The sequence below is a fragment of the Tursiops truncatus genome, chromosome 20 (genome assembly GCF_011762595.2).
Source record: "Tursiops truncatus isolate mTurTru1 chromosome 20, mTurTru1.mat.Y, whole genome shotgun sequence".
NCBI lineage: Eukaryota > Metazoa > Chordata > Mammalia > Artiodactyla > Delphinidae > Tursiops > Tursiops truncatus.
Window position 1 is genome coordinate 21,922,413 of NC_047053.1, and position 24,282 is coordinate 21,946,694.

The 24,282-nt window shown below is 37.6% G+C and overlaps 1 protein-coding gene across 1 annotated transcript in view; it reads right to left on the bottom strand.

The window, feature by feature from the left end:
- The window catches only part of CA10 (carbonic anhydrase 10), a 620,855-nt gene that overhangs the window by 377,765 nt on the left and 218,808 nt on the right, over positions 1 to 24,282 (bottom strand). The gene's annotated exons all lie outside the window — the stretch shown is intronic.

Below are 24,282 nucleotides of genomic sequence, written 5' to 3' on the forward strand. Positions count from 1 at the left end.
AAAAAGAGCTATGGCACAAAAGTCATAAAATCAAAGAGAGCCATCCAATGTTTCCCACACATAGAGATCCTTGGGTGTCATTATGGCAGTTTCCTGGTCTGAATCTTGGTCAATTTCTCTAACTCTTAGCTTCATGATGTCTTAAGATCAGATTTTGTTATTTTTGACCCATTGATTCTGTGGCCTCTTTGATGGGTATAGATAGCTAGCATTAATGACTTAATAAGAAGGTGGCATAGTCCAGCCACATCATCTTTTCATATTGAGGTACACTAAATATATAGCAACTCCTGAGTTGATGCTCTGCTTTTCTGTTTGGCAGGAATGATATGGGAATCAACCTTGTTCTAGATAGAAAGTTTTATAAGCTTTTCAAAGAAGTAGCATTCAACATATATAAAGTATTTATTCTGCTGAGGGAGTGAATTATTTTATGACCCCCTATCAATGCCAGACAGGAGCTTGGCAAGTTGACTTAATGTACCATCAGCTGAAGAATGTGTTCATTAATAAGCAGAAAAAGATGGCATTGAGTGCAGAGTGCAAATATCCAAAGGGAAATCATCCACTCATTTTCAGTGTCACATTAAAGAATCTATTAAAATAAATTTCTGGACAATTTCCAGTCCTATTTTCTTCTGTTTGAAAAAGTTAGCAGAGAAGTGGGGTAGCCAACCTACTAATTTTACATCAGTGAAGATCAGCGACTATATCTTCAACATTTTCCTGCCCCCTCAGTATCTTTATTGAGGCTTTAGATCCATGTGTCCTTTATATGCCTCTGAGATTGTATGATCATCATTCAATCATCCATGCACAGCATCTATCAGCAGTCCAGTGAGCTCCTATTGCATGTCCAGCACTGGGTTATGCTGAATTTTGAAGAAGGCAGATGCATGTAAGAACAATTACCACACTGGGGGTGGGGTACAGTATGAGGTTAAGTCAAGTGTATATGAAACTCTAGATGAGGGGCACCAAAGCCTGCAGCAGTGGAAGTGGAAACAGGGAGCGATTCCTACAGAAGATGAACCTAACAATAAAGTCACAACCCTCTCAAATGTACATGTCCTCTCAGGAACTCAAATTTAATACAACCTTTAATTTACAGCAGCCATTATTCCTTCCCACATCATGGATGGAGAAAACTGAAGCAAGAGAGGTGTATGGCAAATACCTGCCAAAGATACTATGAAAGAGAGAAGTTTGGGGCTGGATGGTATGTCTAGTCCCATCTAAATTCAAAATTCTATAACCCTTTTAATTGTTATAGGAAATTATTGGGCAGAAGTGAGAAAAACAAGTTCCTTAGAGTCTTAGAAGAATATTTCAACACCAAAATAAGGTGGGCTTCATTGTGAAATATGGCAAATAATTTGGTTTAACCCCTTGGCAATAAGCCTCTGGTAGATCCACCCCCTTTAATTAAAAAGTTTGAATTGACTTTCCAGCTATAACAGATTTTCAAAATGGCAGCAATGGCCAGGGTTACAGAGAGAGAAAGAGAAGGAGGAGGAGGGGAAGGGGAAGTAGATAGAAGAATATGTACATGTGTTTCCTTGGCACTTTCATTTCCCATCATTATTTAAGCTATTTTATCTCTGCAAGTCACTTTATCTTTAGAAGGTACCATGACCTAGCAAAATTACAATATTTAAGGAAGCTCTTGCATTAAAAATGTATTTAAAAAACATAAACTTCTATCATCTATAAAATGCTCTTTTAAAATCACTGACTTAATTTTAGACTTATTCTTCAATCATTTCAAGTTTATTATAAAAATAAATCCTCCATCAGTGCATGTTCTTACCTGTGATTTTCAGTGATGCACATAAACATGGCAGATGTGAGGATGCCAGGGATACAGTCATGGCACTGCCACAAATTAGCTGTGTGCCCTTAGATAGCCATTTATTTCTTGGGCCTTGGTTGGTCTCTATGGCCTCTGTTGTAGGCTGAATAATGGCCCCCTCCAAAGATGTCCACATCCTAACCCCAGAACCTGTGAATGTGTTACCTTACATTGTAAAAGGTACTGGACAGAAATTACTAAATTACTTGAGATGAGTAGATTATCCTGGATTATCTGGGCCCAACATAATTATAAGGGTCTTTTTTATGAGAGAGGTGTAGAAGGATCACAGAAAAAAATTAAGGATGGAAAGAGAGGTCAGAGAGGACAGAAGATGCTGGCTTTGAAGATGGAGGAAGGGAACATGAGCTAAAGAATGCAGGTGGCCTCTACAACCTGGAATAGGCAAAGCAACAGATTCTTCCCCTAGAGCCTCCAAAAGGAACACCAGCCTGCTGACACTGATCTTAACCCCATGAGACTCATTTCAGACTTCTCACCTCCAGAACTCTAAGATAATAAATTTGTGTTGTTTTAAGTCACTAAGTTGTTATTATTTGTCACAGCCACAATAGGAAACTAATACAGCCCCTTTTATCTTTAAAATCCTGTGAGACAAGAACCTCTTTGACAATCAGGCCATCTATGATGTCCTGGGGGACCTTTCCTGGAAGGCAGATTCATAATAAACATAGTAAGAGATGATACATATTGTATTTCATATACTCCCATGAAAATTATTAACAAAAATAATCAAATCCTATAAATGGATTGCCAGACTGCTATTATATGGCAACATGGGTGGGCAGATGCTTCTGTGCTTTACAAATAAACTTCACACCCCAAAAGTACCCCCATAAAAACACAAACAGCAAAAATGTTATGTGAACGTCTGATTTGCTTTTATTGGGCATGGCATTCTTTATGACAAATAGTTTCAGGGTTTTACATACCCACTTCACTATCGAGGCCTGTGTGTCTGGTTCTAACCACTTGCTTAGACAATTGAGGAATAACTGAGAAACACTCTTCCTTGCTAATCTGTGACCCTCATTAGCTCCACTCCTGAAGAGGTATCAAAGTTTATTCATCACTGGATTGCTCATTTTAAATCAGCCATAAATTAATAGTCTTTCAGAAATAGAAGCCACCTTAGTGGTCATCTAATCTAAATGAATAAACAAAATTAAGGCCATAAAGGCAGATAAAGTCCTCAATCCAAGACCACACACCCAGGGAGAGGCAGGGAAGGACAGAGTAAGGACTGGTACCCAGGTCTCAAGACTCACAGTGCTCTAAATCCCTTCAACCCCAGCAGGCTTCATACATGAGCAGGTAATTAGAGTCAGAGTTTCAGAGTTAAATTGTTGTTATGGCCATGGAAGACTTTTGCTACCATTTCTCTTTTGGTAAATCAAGAGTAACATTAATGCTTAGTCTCCAGTTAAAATAAATTTCAAGTGCAAAGGTTTAAATCAAACTGCTTTAAATATCAATCATTCCAAATAAAGTTAGGATTTTTAAAAAGCCATTCAACTATAGCTGGGTAGAAACAAGGCTTCAATTCAGGCAAGATAAGATGTGTTTGTGTCTCATCTGCAGAGCCTCAAGGAGAGCTAATGGGGATGACTGCTCATGAAGAGCTGAACTAGGCAAGGTTCTAGTCCAGATGAAAGAAGTCAATGCTCTTAGAATCATTGTTATGTGTTGGGACAATAATTAAGGTGTCTAGTCCACGGACCTTAGGTGCCGAAAGGGACCAAGAATAGGTCTACAAATGTCATGTAATCTAGGTTCTAGGGAAATGCTATAGGAGGAAGGCTGTGGAAACAGAAGCATGGAGTTCCCATACTTATTAGAGCATGGGAGTGAGCCAGTAGACTTTACCTTCAGAGCAAGGCTGGACAAATGAACTAAGGTTTCAAGATTTAGAGTAAGAAACTCTCCCTCTGGATTTGTGCAGAACTCTGTTATCCCCACAATTCTAATATGTAACTATGCTCCATAGTTTTGATCCTTCAGGTTTATAAACTCCCCATGTCACCCCTGGGAACAGAAGTGACTTTGTAGAACGCTATGGCACTGCTTCTATTTCCAAATTTAGAGAATCATTGCTGAATTATTTTTTTCTTCATTCCCATGGTTGTCCCAATAAATCAAATTTTTAAATTTTCTGTCATTTTTTTTAAAGCATCAGTTATTATGGTTTACTAGCTAATGCGGTGTCTTTTTCTAGCTTGACTGATACAACTTATTGTTGAGAAAAAATGTGAAAAAGTAAACTTGAGTGAGAATTACTCTAATTAGTAAACAACTGGTCTGAAATGTTTGAATGGCACCATCTCTAGAATCCTTTTCACACAATCTTTTAATTTACATGTAACCTAAAATAGACACCTGACTTGGATATTTTTGCAAATTAATTTTCACAGAGACTAAACAATGGAACTTAACTGCTGCATCACAGCTATGTGTCATCTTGCCAAAACATTTCCCTGTGGCAATGCTGTCATTGTGACTATAAACCACAAAACCCAATGGTTTCTTGGCTCTGGGTCCAGTGAGCTATGAAAATGCTCAGTGACTGATTTCAGCTACGTAAAACATAAGCCTTGGAAAATTCAAAACCTATCGGTTGCTTATTCAAAATCAGTGAAACAAAAAGCTCAAGTTTAGCTTATTAACACATGGTAACCCTCAGACAAAACCAAAAAAGCTCCTACTAAAATAAGAAATAGTTTGAGAGAGTAATGAACTAGAGGGATCAAGTTTGATACTGAGTTAAAATTTGTCTCGATGACATTTGTATCCTATAGAAAATGCTCCAAAGTCAGTCTGAGCTTTTAGACATCCTCCTTGTTCATTTGTCCTGAGTTGTCATTTGTCGTCTCAGCAGAATTTGCAGAGACCATGCTGTTATGGCAAGGAGTTTGACACTTGGAATTAATTCATGCAATTTATTGACTTGCTAAATCCTATGGAAACAATACAAACTCAAAAAGTGTTTATTGACAGCCTATTATGTGCCAGACATTAGGCTTGACACTGTGAATTCATGCAGCAAATATTTACTGAGGACCTACTCTATGTGCCAGGCACTGCCATCAGTTCTGGGTAGTCAGTAATGAATAAAACAGATATGGTTCCTGCTCTCATAGATCTTGCAGTCTAGTAGGGGATATGGGGGATAATGTTTATCTCCAAGTTTATATACGCATATCTATGTAATTAGAACTATTTGCAAGTACGCTGTAGAAACAATTAAAACAGTAATGAAATATAGAATATAGTATGGATTGGTGAGATAACCTAGGTAGAATGGCCAGGAATAATTCCTCTGGAGGTGACATCTAACAAACCCTGGAAGGACTGAGAGGAGTTGCTTCTGAAGAGTGGCAGGGGAGAGGGTGTCCAAAGAAGAGGAGAGGAGCAGGTCTTGGCAGAGAAGAGCCTGATGTGTTTAAGGAGTGGAGAGGAAGAAAGTTAACCTGAACTAGATGAGCCAGATGAGAAGAAAAGTGAGATGAAATGAGGTTGGCCAGGTAGACCAGGGACAGGAACTTGCATTTTACTCTAATGTATTAGAAAGCAACTGAGAATTTGGGGCAAGGGAGTACCATGGTCTGATTTATGAATTAAAAGCCTTGGTTGGAATACAGCCAAAAGTGAGCTTGCTTACCCTTGGAGTAGTTTGAGTAGGAAAAGAATTGGTTTCTAAGCAACAGTTGGGTTTTTTATGAGAATTTAATCCTATTGCTTTGGGTTTGTTTAAATTCTATCTCAAAGGGACAACTAATTGAATGTTTTAAAAACTATTCTCTTCAACACACGTTCCAATAAAATAGCATTTTCCTATGATGCAACTAGTGCATTACAAGTAATCATTTGAAGCAAGGAATATTTTCATGAAGAGATTCAGCTAAGGCAATCTTTTCTAGCTTTCAAGCAATAAACTAAGTTCCCAACTTTTTGGCCAAAGGAAAGCAATTGCAAGTTGGGAAAATGAATACTGGCATAAAACATATTTTCAGTGAATTCAATCCTTACAAATAAAGGCTTCTGCTTCAATATAGCCATCTCTACTGTAGGGTTATAAAGCATATGAATACATTTAAAATAAGAACTCATATCTTTTCCTTGTTCTTTTCCTCACCAGAGCTGATTTACTGTCATTTTCCCTATTCTCAACTCTAATAAATCTCCACTTTGAGCCATTATTAATGAGCATGTTTGAAATACTCACTGCTGCAGGATTTTTGGCCCCTTTCTGATTTCAAATTTATATCATAAGGGGAGCTGGCTTTGAATAACTCCTTTGCTGCAATTCCTCTTCCATTGTTGGGACTCTGATTCATATTACATGGAGGGCTTCTAACTAGAGCTGCCCATTCTCTCACTTGGGAATCTCTAAAAGGTTGGAAATATCCTACTTAATACATAATCATTAATTTGTGCATTCACCTAAAAAATTAATGGAATATCTCCTATGAGCCAGATTTTTAAAAATGCTCCCACTCTAATGAAGACCTCTAATTGTGGGAAGACAGGCAAGCTAACAAATCATGCTATAATAAAACATGAGTTATAATTAAGGTGTGTGAATATTAAAGTCTAAATGGAGACAGGGGAGTAAATTGACCCTGACCCTTTCCTCAAGTGATGGCATCAGCCTTCCTAGCAGAGGAGACGTTTGAATTCATCCTGAAAGTATGAATAGAAACTACAAGCCATACAAATCTTATAACTAGTTAAAAGACTAAAATTTTTCTAGAAACTGAGACAAATTATTGCTGGAATTTGAATAACTTTTATGCAGGGAGATTTTAAGCCACTGGATCTTCTGACTTCCTCAACTTGGAGAGTTTGTATTACATAGGAGAAAGACCATGAGCTACCATATCCTTACCATGCAACCTTGAGCAGGGGGTTAAACTTCTATAGCCTTAGTTTCTCCATCTGTAAAATGAAGATGATACTTCACAGAGTTGTTGGGAAGATAAGTGAGAATATGCTTATAAAAGGTCTAGCATAGTGTCATTTCTATAACAAATATTCAATGAATGTTGGAGAAGGACTACCATGAGGGGATGTTGGGGAATGGTGTGGCCACCAGCTCTGTGATCCCACCACCATAACATTCCAGAGATGAAAAGGGTAAAGTTTCCAGGCAGGAGTGCGGAAGAGGGGAAGGTTTCAGAGGCCCACACATCCCAACCTGAATTCAGAGCAGGGAGCAGTCTAGGTCATAGGATTTGTCTCTCAATTTCATACTTTTAATGAACCATGTGAAATTATTTCTTGGATCTATAGCTCTCAACGTCTGGATGAATGGAGAGAGTTAGCAGTGATATGGGTCACCCAGCATGGTTTTATCTACAAAGAAAATAATTTTAATTTAGCTTTTGGAAGTTGGTGGATTATTTGTTTGTATAGCAGCTCCATCCTCCTGTTTGGGATTGGTTCTAATATGCTAACTGGCTTGCATCCCTGCAAGCACATCAACAGAGGGTGAAGTGAAAGGAAGGAAGGGGGAGTTTTCATTTGCTGATCAGTCACCATAATCTCTGTGCTAGGAACTTGACATATCTTATCTTGCTTAATCCTCCCCACAATTCTGTGAGATAATATTAACTGTTACTTTGTAGATGAGAAAAATAAGACTTAAAGAGGTTATATGACTTTCCAAGGTCACTTGGCCAGTAAGTAGAGGGACTAGAATTTGAAATCAGTTCTTTTCTCTAAAACAAAGAAATAACAAGACAAAGGAAGCAAAGTAATGCATGTGTAGTAACATATGAAACAATACACAGGCATATAAAGCAAGAGGTAATCATCTCACCCTCCTTCCTTCCAATGACAGCCCTGAGGTAGTTGGTGTGAACACTTTATTAGGCATCATTCAACATCTTTCACTATGCTCATACAAACATATTCAAGTACCTATACACAGAGAGAAGTTCTATTTATAAAAATAATTTTTGTTTCAAGTAACAATATACCATGAATGCCCTCTATGTCAGTCCTTCGTAGAGCTACTCATTCATGTGAAAGGCTACAGAGCTGCTGTAGTTTGAATGCACCTAACTTTTCTAAACCATTTCCTAAATGAAAGACATTAAGATTGTTTCCATCTTATTTTACCATGAAAATCAATGTTGCAGTAAATAGCCTCAAACATATACTTTTCATACTAGTAGTATTGTTTAGTCAAGGTATGTACATGCTTTATTTTAATAGATGCTGCCAGGTTACTTTAAAAGATACTGGCAGTGTCTATAAATATTTATGTTCCTAACAGCTATGTGTGGTATGTCCACTTCCCCATAGTCTCCATAGCACTGAATGTTATTTATTTATTTGTTTGTTTATTTACTTATGGCAATCTAATAGGAAAGATGGGATTTCACTGATTTAATTTGCATTTCTTAACTACTGCCATGGTTGAGTATCTTCTCATATGCTCATTAGCTATTTGCATTTCTCTTCTGATCCTATTCTTCATGTATTTTTCTCTGGGTTATTTGTGTTTTTCAAATGAGTTTTACCTATCTTTTGAATTCTAGAAATATTAGCCCTCTGTCACATGCTATAAACATTTTCTCCTAGCCTATTATCTAGCTTTTAAGCTCATTTTTTGGTATTTGGTTATCTAGGGATTTTAAAATTTTATATGGTTGGATTTATCGATCTTTTTGTGCACAAGCTTTCTCTGTTTTCTCTATTATTTAATATTGCATATCCAACTAGAGTGTTTGTAAGTATTTTCCTAAATATTAAAAAAATATTTTTACTGTTATAGTTTTTACAATTTTATTTTTAAAATCTATCAGAGATTAATTTGTATATACTTAGACCACAATCTGGGGTCTAAGGTTTTCCCAGATATAAACTGAATAATGCCATTATTATTTATTAAACAAACCATCTTTTGTGACCAACTGAGTGTTACTTTTATCACATATTAAGTTTCCATATACATTAGATTTGCTTCCAGTCTTCCTGGATTATTCAACCTATATTTATATTCCTGTGTCAGTGCCATATTGTTTTGAGTATAGTTACAATTTAAGGTCATTTATAAGATCAGGCTTCCTGATCAAAAAGCCTGCTCTCTTTCCCTGCTACCTCTAAAGGACTATACATGCTCCAGGGAAACTTGCTAGGATTAGTGACCCTAGGAATTTAACTGTGTTAAATTCTGAAAAATTCACCAACACGTTATTAGACAACAATTCCCTACAAATTCAAACATCTGGTGAAACACTTTTAAAATCCTGCAAAACATGTGGATATCTTGAAATACAGTGTCCCTTATCCATATCTGTTTGAGTATGTAAACATCTCCCTCTCTTTTTCTCCCTCTAATTCTCACTCTCTCTATATGTGTGCACAAAATTACTATTATACAAATTTCAAAAGTAGGTAAATGATGAAAGCCCTCTTGCCCAGATGTATGTGGAGATCAGTCGCCTTTTACAACTTCTCAGTGTTCACATTTGGGTAATCCTACAGAAATCTCCAGCCGTTCCAGTCTGTCTTGGTTTTGGCAGGTATTTAAGGCATTTTCTTTACCATTTGCAAAAATAAGGGCTCAGTTATCTTCATATTACATCAGGAAAAATAATCTTTGTGCTATCCCTGAGTCTTGGGGTCCAAACACGATAAAATTGGTCACTAAACAGGGAACAAAAACACACATATGATCTGTTGGTCTTTTCCCAATTCTGTACTGGGATGGATTGTCCAATAAGCCTGCATGTATTTTCTGTTGAGATGCTAGATTTAGCTTTCTTTGACATAGTGACTTCTACCAACACATTTAACTTCTCTTCTTAATTTTCCTATTTGACTTTGGCATCAACATGCTTCCTATTAGCAGGCAATAAAACATGCAGGCATCTCACTAACTGTAGCTCTCTATCATCCCCAAAATCTTGTTAAAGATCAAATCTGGGTGAATTCTTTGCTTTCAAATGATTTTTGTCCAACCAAGGTACCACTAGCCTAATCCAGTTCCCAATGCCATGTACTTTAGTTTTTGTAACAATTCCTTAAATTCCCCAACTCCAGGGTAAGTTCCACATTACAAATGGTATGAGAGCTGAGCAGACACAGAAGAACCATGACTGGAAAATAGGCTACATCTCTGGTTCACAACAGAATTTAGTGCACAGCAAGGGTCAGGATTAGATTACTCAAGATCTGTGTTGTCTTGTATCCCTAGAGCTCTGATTCAATGCCATCATTACACCCTCAGTTCCCATTCCAATCCTTGGCACACTCAACAACTCAACAACTACTAATCAAATGTGTAGATAATTAAATGGATGGATGGATGGAAGAAACTGAACTATGCTGTCTGCTTTGCGTCTTATTTTCTCCCCGGTGCTTGTCATATTACAGTTCTTCAATACAGTTTGTGGAATGAATGGATGCACATCATTCTGTTTCATTTCCAAACCCTCAAAAATACAGTGTGCTCATTCCTACTTCTGGGCTCTTTTCCCCTGTGCTTCACTGAGGTATAATTGACAAATAAAAATTGTATACATTTAGGTTGTACAACATGATTTTTTTAAGGTGTACAATGTGATGGTTTGATATACATATACATTGTAAAATGATTACCACAACCATAGTTACCTTTTCTTTTTGAGGTGAGGACCCTTAAGACCCACTTTCTTAGCAAATTTAAAGTGTACAATACAGAATTGTTAACTATAATCACCATGCTGTACATTAGATCCCAGAATCTATTCACCTTATAAGTGTATGTGTGTGCTCTTTGACTTACATGTTCCCTCTCTTCAGATCCTGGCAACCACTGTTCTACTCCCTAGTTCTATGAGTTTGAATTTTTAGATTCCACATTTATCTTCTTTTCTCTCTTGACCTTCCCCTATCAAATCCTATACATCCTACAATTCCTAATTTAAATCCCAATCCCTCCATAAATCATCCTTTACTGGTTAAGTCATCACTCTGGATTTCTAGAGAAGCTGGTTAGATGCCACATAATTTCATATTTAATTACACATGGTTACATTGTTCAATGTTTTGTGAATTCATTAATATCATTTTCTAAGTAGAAGTAAGCACCTCAAGATCAGAAACTTGAACATAGCACAACACCTGATTACAGGGCCTAGACCTATAAAAGATAATTCATGAAGTGATTGTTCAAGGTGAAATCTCTCTAAGGAACTTTTAAAAATAATTTTTATTAGAGTATAGTTGATTTACAATGTTGTTTTAATTCAGGTGTACAGGAAAGTGAATCAGTTATACATATATGCATATCCACTCTTTTTTAGATTCTTTTCTCATATAGGTCATTACAGAGTATTGACTAGAGGTCCTTATTAGTTATCTATTTTATACAGGTATGGTTTAGGGTACAGGTTAGGGTACAACAACGTTTTAGGGTTAGCGTACGTGTTAGGGTAAGGGTTAGTGTTAGTGTATGGGCTGGATTAGGGTACAGGTTAGGGTAAGACATCGGGTAAGGGTTAGGGTTAGGGTTAGGGAACGGGTACGGTTTTGGGTACAGGTTAGGGTACGACAATGGTTTAAGGTTAGTGTACGTGTTAGGGTATGGGTTAGTGTTAGTGTACGGGTTAGGATTAGGGTATGGGTTAGGGTAAGGCATCGGGTAAGGGTTAGCGTTAGGGTTAGGGTTAGGGAACGGATATGGTTTAGGGTACAGGTTAGGGTACGACAACGGTTTAGGTTTAGTGTACATGTTAGGGTAAGGGTTAGTGTTAGTGTACGGGTTAGGGTTAGGGTACGGGTTAGGGTAAGGCATCGGGTAAGGGTTAGGGTTGGGGTAGGGTCAGGGTTAGGGTTAGGGAACGGGTAGAGTTTCGGGTACAGGTTAGGGTACGACAACGGTTTAGGGTTAGCGTACGTGTTAGGGTATGGAAATCCCAATCTCCCAGTTTATCTCTCCCTCACTTTCCCTCCTTTTAACCATAAGTTTGTTTTCTACATCTGTGACTCTATTTCTCTTTCATAAATAAGTTAACTTGCACCATTTTTTTTTAGATTCTACATATAAGTGGTATCATATGATGTTTGTCTTTCTATGTCTGACTTACTTCACTCAGTATGACAATCTCTACATCTATCCATGTTGCTGCAAATGACATTATTTCATTCTTTTTTATGGCTGAATAATATTCCACTGTATATATGTACCACACCTTCTTTATCCATTCCTCTGGCAATGGACATTAAGGTTGCTTCCATGTTTTGGTTATTTTAAATAGTGCTGCAATGAACATTGAGGTGCATTTATCTTTCCAACTATGGTTTTCTCTGGATATATACCCAGGAGTGGGATTGCTGGATATGCTAGTTCTATATTTAGTTTTTTAAGGAGCCTCCATACTGCTCTCCATAATGGTTGTACCAACTTACATTCCCACCAATGGTATAGGAAGGTTCCCTTTTCTCTGCACCCTCTCCAGCATTGTTTGTAGATTTTTTGATAATGGCCATTCTGACAAGTGTGAGGTGATAGCTCATTGTAGTTTTGATTTGCATTTCTCTAATAATTAGTGATATTGAGCATCTTTTCATGTGCCTCTTGGCCATTTCAATATCTTCTTTGGAGAAATGTCTATTTAGGTCTTCTGTCCATTTTTTGATTGGGTTTGTGTTTTGATCTAGAGCTGCATGAGTTGTTTGTACATTTAGAAGATTAATCCCCTGTTGGTCGTTTCATTAGCAAATATTTTCTCCCATTCTGTGGGTTGTCTTTTCATTTTGTCTAAATGTTCCTTTGTTGTGCATAGTTTTTAAGTTTAATTAAGTCCCTTTTTAATTTTTGTTTTTATTTCCATTACTCAAGGAGGTGGATCAAAACAGATATGGCTGCAATTTATGTCAGAGAGTGCTCTACATATGTTTTCCTCTAAGAGTTTTATAGTATCTGGCCTTATATTTAGGTCTTTAATCCATTTTGAGTTTGTTTTTGTGTATGGTGTTATGGAATGTTCTAATTCTATCTTTTACATGTAGCTGTCCAGTTTTCCCAGTACCATTTGTTGAAGAGACTATTTTTTCTCCATTGTATAGTCTTGCCTCCTTTGTCGTAGTTTAATTGACCATAGTGCATGGGTTTACCTCATGGGTTTACCTCTGGACTTCCTATCCTGTTCCATTGATCTGTATTTCTGGTTTTGTGCCAGTGCCAAACTGTTTTGATGACTCTAGCTTTGTAGTATAGTCTGAAGTCAGGGAGCCTGATTCCTCCAAGTTTGTTTTTCTTTCTCAGGATGCTTTGGCTATTCAGGGTCTTTTGTGTTTCCATACAAATTTTAAGATTTTTTTGTCTATTTCAGTGATAAATGCCACTGGTAATTTGATAGGGATAGCATTGAATCTGTAAATTGTTTTGGGTAGTATATTCATTTTGACAATGTTGATTCTTCCAATCTAAGAACATGGTATATTTATCCATCTGTTTGTATTATCTTTGAGGTCTTTCATCAGTATCTTATAGTTTTCTGCATACAGATCTTTTGCCTCCTTAGATAGGTTTATACTTAAGTATTTTATTCTTTTTGATGCAATGTTAAAATGGATTGTTTTTAATTTATCTTTCTGCTCTTTTGTTTTTAGTGTATAGAAATACAAGAGATCTGTGTGTATTAATTTTGTATCCTGCAACTTTACCAGATTCATTGATGAGCTCTAGTAGTTTTCTGAGAGCATCTTTAGGATTTTCTATGTATAGTATCATGTCATCTGCAAACAGTGAAAGTTTTACTTCTTCTTTTCCAATTTGAATTCCTTTTATTTCTTTTTCTTCTCTGATGGCTGTGGCTAGAACTTCCAAAACATTGTTGAATAAAAGTGGCAAGAGTGGACATCCTTGTCTTGTTCCTGATCTTAAAGGAAATGCTTTCAGCTTTTCACCATTGAAAATGATTTTTGCTGTGGGTTTGTGGTATATGGTCTTTATTATGTTGAGGTAGGTTCCCTCCATGCCCAATTCCTTGAGAGTTTTTATCATAATGGGTGTTATATTTTGTCAAAACCTTTTTCTGCAACTATTGATGATCATATGTTTTGTTTTTTTTTGTTTGTTTTTTTTTTTTATGGTACACGGGCCTCTCACTGTTGTGGCCTCTCCCGTTGCAGAGCACAGGCTCCGGATGCACAGGCTCAGCGGCCATGGCTCACGGACCCAGCCGCTCTGCGGCATGTGGGATCTTCCCGGACCGGGGCACGAACCCGTGTCCCTTGCCTTGGCAGGCGGACTCTCAACCACTGCGCCACCAGGGAAGCCCGATCATATGGTTTTTATTCTTCAGTTTTTTTAATGTGGTGTATCCCATAGATTGATTTACATATACTGAAGAATCCTTGCATCCCTGGGTTAAATCCCACTGGATCATGGTGTATTAACCTTTTAAAGTGTTGTTGGGTTTGGTTTGCTAGTATTTTGTTGAGGATTTTTGTGTCTATGTTCATCAGTGATATTGGCCTATAATTTTCTTGTTTTGTGGTACCTTTGTCTGGTTTTGGTATCAGGGTGATGGTGGCCTCATAGAATGAGTTTGGGAGTGTTCCTTCCTCTGCAGTTTTTTGGAAGAGTTTCAGAAGGAAAGGTGCTTAACTCTTCTCTAAATGTTTAACCCAATTCACCTGTGAAGCCATCTGGTCCTGGACTTCTGTTTGTTGGAAGTTTTTAAATCACACTTTCAAGTTCAGTACTTGTGATTGGTCTGTTTATATTTTCTATTTCTTCCTGGTTCAGTCTTGGAAGGTTGTACCTTTCTAAGAATTTGTCCATTTCTTCTTTGTTGTTCATTTTATTGGCATAGAGTTGCTTGTAGTAGTCTTTTATGATCCTCTGTATTTCTGTAGTGTCAGTTGTAACTTCTCCTTTTTCATTTCTAATAATAAAATTAGAAATCAATAAATATTTGAGCCTTTTCCCATTTTTTCCTGATGAGTCTAGCTAAATGTTTATCCATTTTGTTTATCTTCTCCAAGAACCACCTTTTAGTTTCCTTGACCTTTGCTATTGTTTTCTTCATCCCTATTTCATTTATTTCTGCTCTGATCTTTATGATTTCTTTCCTCTTACTATCTTTGGGTTTTGTTTGTTCTTCTTTCCCTAGTTGCTTTAGATGTAAGATTAGGTTGTTTACTTGAGATTTTTCTACTAAGGGAATTTTAAAGAAAAGTATTTGTGTTTGAAAAGACACCAGCAATGAAGTGGATTTACTAATATTTTGATTCTTCTCACCAGCTGGTTCCCTAACATATGCCCAGCCTTATGAAGCCCTTTGCAGTCCCACTAACATGTCTTGCCTACAGTGGTTCCACTGCCTAGAATGCCCTTCCCAATAGCCCATGCAGAGAGCACTTTCTCATCTTTCAAGATGAAGGTCAAAGAGCCCTCTCTAGGAAGATTTTCCTATCTGTTACTCCCTCCACTCTCCAGTCTTTTGATGGATCTCATGCCGATATTTGTGCAACTAGGGAACTCTTTTATTCTAATACATCTTGTTGCAATTTTATACATGTATGTCTTCCTAATAAATGGACATTTTTTGAAAACAGACTTCTGTCTCTAAATCACCATTGTTATGCACAGTGCCCAGTATATAATAAATTCACAGGCAATGTTGTTTGAATTTTAAAAAAGGATAAAAAGTAGTGAAGACTTGATATACACTGGTGGAAGAACAGACAAAAGGTGAGGAGTAGGGAGGACTACATTTTACTGAGCATCTACTTTGTGACAGTCCCAGTATCAGGCATTTACTCAGGATGTGTATTTAATGTCTGATCACTCTCCCCAAATGAAGTGGGAAGATAAGTCCAAACCTATGGATACGGTCTTAACTATCTAGGTTGTGGAGTATGAATACCAGACACAATTAGGGTTTGATGGTATTCTTATCAATGCAAAAATCCAAATTTGGGTTACCAAAAGGAATAAAGAAAAAAGAATGGTTCAAGATGAAAAATCAAAGGAAGAAAGTAGATAAGTGAGGAGACTTGCAGTAGGCAGTAAGAAGAGGAATAAATGAATTTCATGAGTCAGGCAGTGAGGAGACAGAGAAGCATTTTATTCATTTCTATGTCCATGGGCATGGTATGCTCTGAACTTTCAAAAGTATAGCCTGGGGCAGAAATTCGATCCATTTCTTATACCAATCATGGAAGGTAGATTGAAGGCTGCATCAAATGATCATATTGGAAAAAGAAGTAAAGTGGTACCACCACAGGAGACCATGACATTGGTCAATATGGCTTTAGAACATAAAATAATGCCTACCCATGCTGGTACTTATGTTTCCATCTTTAAAGACATTTCTCATTTTCACAGAGCATTGTACAAAGATTCAATTATAATGAATGTAAAAGTGCTTTGAAAACTGTTACACATTCCTAATTTCTTAACTATTCATGTTTAAATTGCAACATGCTTACAATGACCAGTATTTTCTTGTTCAGTAGGGTCTCTGCATTTCAGTATAATTTTTCTCTCCTGGCAGTACAACTCAGGTTCACGTACTAAATACAAGGAATAGATCTTTGTTGTAATGCTTGCTCAAACAGATAGCATGAAGGCTGGCCTTTTCCTTTATCATCATTTAAGGCAAAGTGCGGTGCTTAATAAACCATGCTCCAACTTATGGCTTCTCCAGGAGATCCATGGCAACACAGCAAAAGAAATTCATGATGATCTGAGTGAAGCATTCTTTGAGACTGATCCAGCTTAGAAGGCTCTCTCAAATCAATGGCTTGAGACATTAAAGTCCGAAATCTTTTGGGAATAATGAGAATATGAATTTTCCTCATTATTGTTGGCAGCTCCCTGGTCTTAGTGGAGAAGAACTCAAAGTGCCCAGAGGAAACACCAGTTCATAGTGACAGGAGATTAAAATAGCATTTGAGTTTTAAAGGCTCAGATGCCTAGGAAAGTTAGCAAGGACTTTCAGAAATATAATCAGAAATATACAGTCATAAATATAATTAGCAGTGAATAGATCCTTAAAAGTTTTCTCTGTAAGCAGCCTGAGTCTCAACTCCAGTTCTGGCCATCATTTCCTGCTTTTGTCTATGCATTGGGAAATCAAGAAAAATCAGCAAAGCCCTCACTTTTGCAACACTTTAAGGCTTATAAAGCATTGTCTCAAAACACACGGTTCCACTACTTTCGATATAGTAGTACAGAAGTTCATTAACAATCTGGCAGTTTAACAAAAAAACACTGTGCAAAGTCTGGGTCATCAAACAGAAGAATGTACACTCCCTTCTCTCAGAAGGATGCAACTCTTTACATTTCTTTGATCTCCTGGAAAGCAAGAAGTAAAACCCAAGTCTAGAATTAATCAGAGGTGATGGATTACTGATAGCTATGAACATATACCAATGGAGCCTTAGTGTAATGATGAAGTGTTAATTTCAGGGACTAGCAAGAATCTATGAGCATAGGAGGCACTCAGTTAATATTGGTTCAGTGAGGAAATAAGGGAATAGCTTAATGTTTGAAAAGAAAGGAATCAGGGAAAGTTGGTTAAAGGGTCAAAGGTCTTTATAGGATGCTATAAATGAAGAGTTGGCCTAATGGTTTATTATTAAGCACTACCTCAATTCTAGGCCCTGTTCCAGTTTAATCCTCACAACAGACTCATCATGTGAATTATCCCAATTTAACAGGTGAGGAAACTGAGGCTCAGGGAAGTTAAGTTTCACAGCCAGTAATAAGTCAGGCCTGGATTCAAAGCCAGGCAACCTGCACCCCTTAAATTCCATGTGATCTCACTCACCTTGATTCTTGATCTTTAAGTAAACACACCAATCAAATGCTGTCAAAAGAGCTGATTAGGGACCTCATACCAAATAAATCTGTGTGGGATTCAGGGATCTGCATTATTAACAAGCAGCCCAGGTGCTTCCAATGCAGGTTGCTCATAGACCATAAAAATTGGAAAAAGAGAAAAACGGCTGATAAAATTAACATATATTGGGAGAAAGTAGGTCTCACAAATTTACAGCAAGGTGACCTGAATAATGATAGATCAAAGGAGAAAAGCATATCAACCAAAGGGTTGATAAGAAAGAATAAAACAAAGAAACAAACATCCACATTTTGCTTCCTGCCCTGTCACATGAGAGAGGCACAGAAAGGTGTTTCTTGGTGGGAGTAGCAATATTTCACCAGAACTCACTATAGCCCTCAATGTTATCCACCTTCTTTTGTTCTAATCCCTTGACCACCAAGCAAACCTCAGATAAACATTCCTAAATGTTCTAATCTCAAAACAGAAAAATATTGTTTTTGATGGTAGACAGAAATAGTTCAGCTATTGGGGCAGGGGTTGGGAGTGGGTTTCCCAATTTCCTCATTATAAAGTAGATTACCATGACAAATTATTCATCATCCTGTGCTATTTTCATAAGAATCAGAAAGCCCCAAGGGCCAGATGATCTGTGGACATACCAAGAATATTCTGTTTCTTGATTTGAGAATCTGTGTATCAGACCCTAGGCCATGAGGGTTTGACCAACATGTGGCCTCTGACAGGCACTGCCAGCAACCAGGCCACACCTCCCACCTTACCAGAAAAGAGTCCACACTTATCATTACTTTAGAAACCATAAACTGTATTTAAAAACCAAGAATAATTTGTGACTAAAGATGTTCACCTGAACATAATTTATAACAATGAAGCACTGAAAACAATCTAAATATGCAACAATAGTAGGGAAAAGTTTTAGTAAATAAGGTGCATTCACATAAAGAATATTTATGCAGTCATTAAGATAAATTTTTATATAGAATATTGTTTCAAATATATAAAGCAATGTGCAATGGAGGGGAAAAATAACCAAAATGTGGATAGAAGTTATCCCTGGATAATGCAATTATAGGCAAATATTAATGTATATGCAACTATATTCATATGCTCCAAGCTTTCCACAATGAGCAGGTAGTACTTACAAAAAAAAAAAAAAATTAAAGACTGCTTATTTGGGCCAAATTTTAATCCCCCCAAGAATTTTATTCTTATGAACTGAGATTAATTGTCTTATAACATCTGTTTTCAGCATGGGAACGATAAAGAAAGACTGTCTGCCTCCTTGCATCCACTTTCCAAATTTCTTGGCTGATGATCTGGACATACCCAGGAATAAAATGCAGGTGATAAGCCTTCCCCTTGTAAGAAAGGAGAGAAACAGTCATCCTTAGCAATTGCCAAACAGGAGACATGAGAAGCCTCAATATATGGAGCAAGAATCCTTTCCTTTCATCCCTGCCCTTAGACTTGAGAAGTTAATAGGGATTTAGTTAATTGGCTGATTTTTATGCTAATTGGCTAACAAATCTATTCCAATTTCAAGAAAAACCGAAGAGGAGAAAGTAACAACAGGAGGCTTCAGCTGCTAATGGATGTTTAAAAGAGACTGCATTTTATGTTTCAGGAGGTCTGAGGTCCTTAGACTCAGAGCATTAGCTTCCCAGAAAGTGGGGACTCCATCAAGGAAGGGGTAAGTGACCCTGATGGACACCCCAGGCCTTCCTGCCTCCTTGAAGAAAAACTGAAACTTATGGCACACATTCGATTTTGTTCTAGTACTGATTTCAGCTTAAGCAAATGCAGACTCAATTCTTGACTGGGAATAGAAGATTCAGCAAAGCTGAGGCCTGGTACCATGTGAGCACCAGGGCCTTCTGAAAGATGCAAGTTAAGCTCATCGCAACTGAATTTGCTTTCTTCCCCCACACCAATTAGGTCTACCATTTAACGTAAGGATTAGCATCTCATTTCCTGGACTGTCATCCAAGTCTCAGAATTAAATCGCTTTGTGGTGCTAGCCTTCTGCAAAATTTTGAGGTAGGCTAAACTGGTTTTCCATATCTTTTCACCTGTCTTTTAAGCCTCATTCTGCCCTGTTCCCTTACCAGGTAGTCTATTTCCCTTCCTCACTTCCTTTCAGACTACCTCTCCTGCTCCCAGTAACAAGTGTTATTTATAGCCTGAACTATAACTCAGCATTTATGATCAGAAACATGCAAACACACTCTTAGGAGGGGTGGCAGAATGCTTGAAAATGGTGCTATATCAGAAATTCAGGTCAGATAAGAACTGTATCCAAACTATCCTAAAATTATGGCAGGAAAAGTAAAAATAATAAAAACAGACAAAGTAGAAAAGAATAAGGAAAGAAAGGCATATGATAAGAAGAGGTAACATACCATCAACACCGACCTCAAAACCAACTGACAAAGGTTTCAAGGCTCAGGCCATCCATCATTACAACAAATGAAAGGACTCCAAGGACAGCAGGCTGAAGAATCCAGAACTTATAAAAAATGAAGAATGAAGTATCTTCTATGTTTTTCCCTTTCCATTGCTTCTGTACATCTTTTTAACCTCCTAAAAATCTAAAATAACCATCCACTGAGAAGTCTCACAATATTTCTCCCTGATTCCCTTTCCCTGCATTCATCTAACTGTTTTATTGCCTCTGGTACACTGGGGCCTTGTTAATGTAGCTTTCAAGACACTCCACTCTCAGGAAGCAGCCTCTTTTTGGGGCTTATCTCTCACTGCTCTTCTTCATGCATCTTGGCCTCCAGCTGAACAAGAACTCTGTCATTACCTGTGTGTCCTGGGGCTTTCCTCTTTCATCATACCGTGCTCTTTTCCTACTCATTAAAATCATACTCATTCTCCAAGGCTGGACTCAAGTATATCTTCCTTTGGGAATTTCCCAATGCCTCTTTCTGCCTCAGGAAGTGGTACTCTCTTCTTTCTCTGAAATTCTGTTGTATCCAATGTCTCTCCTATACCACTTCTTATAATATCTCATAATAGTGGCAGAAAGCATGTTTTTATGTCCTAATGTTCCTCGTAACTTATACTGTGATAATGGAATATCAACTGATCGATGAATGAATGAGGAATCCTGACCACAAATGCTGAGTAAATGCTACACCACACTGATGGATCTTTCTTTTATTCTTGCTTACTCCCTTTTGCTCTCTATGCACACATATATATACTCATGCATTTCTGCTAGTGAGAATAGTTTAGATATCTTAATCGATAAGTAAAAGATTGATAAGAAGGTAAAACAATAAAAGAAACCCATAATGATTAGTGCTTCCGTTCTCTCAAATAGAACAGATCTTTATCTACTTAGCCTTTAGAATATAATTATTTATGAATTTCTTCATATTGAATCCACCTTGTTCCACAGAGGGCTTTGGGCACTTTTTACAATGCAAAATCTTGACTTTAGGGTGCATCTTCACATGTCAAAAAATAAGTCAAAGACTTTGTGTAGACTTTTTGAGCCACCTTTTTCTGTGAGGCCGTGAATGACTGGAAGAAGCAGCCCAGATTTCTGCAGAGTGGTAAATGGGAGGACCTCATTAAACCTAATGGAGGTTCACCTGCCTAAGGTTTGTAAACAGAGCACATGTTATCATTGGTGTAGACATGACCTTGTGGGTCTCTTTGCAAACTATATTAGTGCTGTGCAAATATTCCCACTCAGTTGTAAAGGCACATTATATGCAGGGAAATTATTCTCCCAGCAAAGAGACAGATGTTTAACCTCACTTAATATGACACCATAGTCTGAATCCTTAACATTAGACAGGGGTCCTTTTTCAAGCTAGGGTAAAATTGTATGTGCATATTTTAACAATACTCTGTAGCATAAAGTCATTACCTCTTTCTAACTAAAAACTTTCTGCGCTTTCTTTCAAGCCCCCCTTGGCAATGTCACTTGCAGAGGCCATGGTGCACCTAGCAGAAATTGGTAATCATGAGATGATGCAGAAAGTGTCTGTGATGACATTTTTCAGCCTCTCTAAGAACTTTTAAACATTTTGGTTGCAAATTCCTGCAAAATAACATAGCATGACTTACTTTTAATTGTATAAGAGTCTGTCCCCAGAAGAATATGAAACATGTCTTTTCCAAAGATACTAGGAAGGCTTAAGAAATTCAAGGAAAATGGTAGGTGGGGTTTAGAGCAAACACACACATCTAGAACTATTCTTGGGGGCTTTGGCACACAAGAAACATATCCATCAGTCTGCTAGTGGTGATCAGGGATAACTCTCCTTCAGAACTTCAAACAGAAGGGGCCCAGGAAACTGAGCTAGGCCTGAATTTAGGCACAATGGAACTTCTTTTAATGTAGAGATGGAGCAACAATCCCGATAATGCTGGAACTTAACATGAGACGCCCACCCGTGTGAGGTTCTTGCAGTTTCCAGCCTACCTTTCTATACTCTGCCTGTGGTGCTCCTGCTGGGCGTCAATAGACTCATTTGTGATTTACCAGCTCACTTCTGTAGATACTGCTTATAGGGGGATTTAAAGGGAAATGTGAAGGACCCACTCCTTCTGGTTTGCATCCTGTTCCTTTCAGCATTACTTCAGGAGTGGGGCGTCACTCTGGCAGCAGCAGTTGATTCCACTTTGCAGGTCTCCCTCCCACACTTCTAGAGCCAGCTTCATCACACCCCCTTTGAGATACCAATACCAACCAGCTGGCAGCACTCCCCAGAGGTCTGGGGTCCCAGTTGGCAGGAATCTCTTATGAGCTCCAAAGCCCTCAACAGCAAGCCCTACTCTGAGGCCCCAGTTTGGTGGCCTCCTCTGCTAGGCTTCTAAATTTTCATCCCATCTTTCTCTCTGTTCTCCCAGTCCTGGCCACTAGCTTATTTCTGTTATTATGACTCCTGTGAAACACAAGGGTTCCTTTTTCCCTTTCCAACTCTCTGATTAAACAATTATTTTATGTTAAATTATCTTTGTTGAAATGATTATGTGGTTTGTATTTTCTTAACTGGACCCTAATTGATATTTATTACTTATAATGGAGTTACACAGACTTTTACTATATTGTTGATATTATATTTACATTCTGGATGGTGTATTCATGTGCTAAAACCATACGGGTAATCAATATAACCATCCTGAAAGATGTCCATGATACACTGAAGTGATAAAAGCAAATGCTTTTATAATTGGCAGGCATTTGCTATATAATGAGAGAAAAACAAAGGAAATAATTTAAAAGGATACTGTCATCTCTAAGAGAATACTTTATTATTCCTGTTAAAATGACTCTCAAAATAACTTTAACATATGTAAACAGGACAGTATGACATATATTTTTTTGCCCATATTTAGATGAAATTGCAATGACTATAAAACAATTAAGGTGCAATTTTTGGATATTTTTGCCACAATTTGAAACCCTAAACGTTTATACAATATGTGTGATTTAAAGGCATACATGCTTCTAAAATTTAACTTTTTAGATAATACAGCTAAAACTAACCCACATTAAAGTCCATAGCTGAGAAGAATTAGCAAAAATCTTAATTATAGTCTCATTTACACTTCTATTTTCAAACCCATTCATGAATTAATTTTAACTCTGTGCCTCTGCCTTCAATCAAGCTGTGAGTACCTGTCAGAAAATGACAGTATTTGAATATTTGCACTTATGTTTAAAATTTCTACATCTTGATTTCTTTGTCAAAATTTCAACTTAGAGCTGTGTGGGTGAGGCTCTAAGGCAGAGGCAATAAGGTTGTCTCTGAATGTGGTCAAGATTCCACATCCAGAGAATGTTCATTTAGTGTGTAAGCCAAAATAGATCTTCTTATTAAGATAGTTGACCTTCAACACATGATAAAGCAGGAGGAGCGCATGAGGTAGGGAAGCCAAGTGCTGAACAGGAACTTTAGGAGACCTGAGTTCAAGGCCATGTCCTTTAGTGTAACATTGGGCTAATGTTAATCTGTGAAAATGGGCATCGGACTACTAGAGCATTGTTGCCCCTTGAAGCTTTTACACGAGCCATTATAATAATAAGTTTATTTACCTGCAACATCTTAAAGCAACTCAGTCTAAGGCAGTGGTTGCCAAAATTTTGGGTAGTGTGGCCCTATCAGTGAAAAAATCAACTTCAGTATGCAATCCCATTATAAATATTTATTCATAGATTAGATCGATATGCTATTATATTAATTATTACATGTATCGGGTACCTCCTAAAACAGTGGATACTAGCCAATATCCTCTCTCATTCATCTGCAGCCACATCAACCTCCTAAGTGATGCCTGACACTGCCAAACATGTTCTTACCTCACGGTCTCTACACTTGATCCCTCTCCTTCAACTAGCCACTCCTTTCACACCTTCATCTACTTCAGATCTTTGCTCAAATGTCACTTTCTCAGAAGGCCTTTCCTGACCACCCTATTTAAATTTAAAATCCTTCCCTATGCTCTTCTTGCCCTTCTTCTCCCCCTTCTTCTTGCCTTATTACTTTCCGGAACACTTTGCTGTGGGTGCTCTCCATTTACCCTGAGGGTACCTCTTCCCCCTTTTGTACCCTTTTCTTGCCTTGGGAAGCTGTCCTG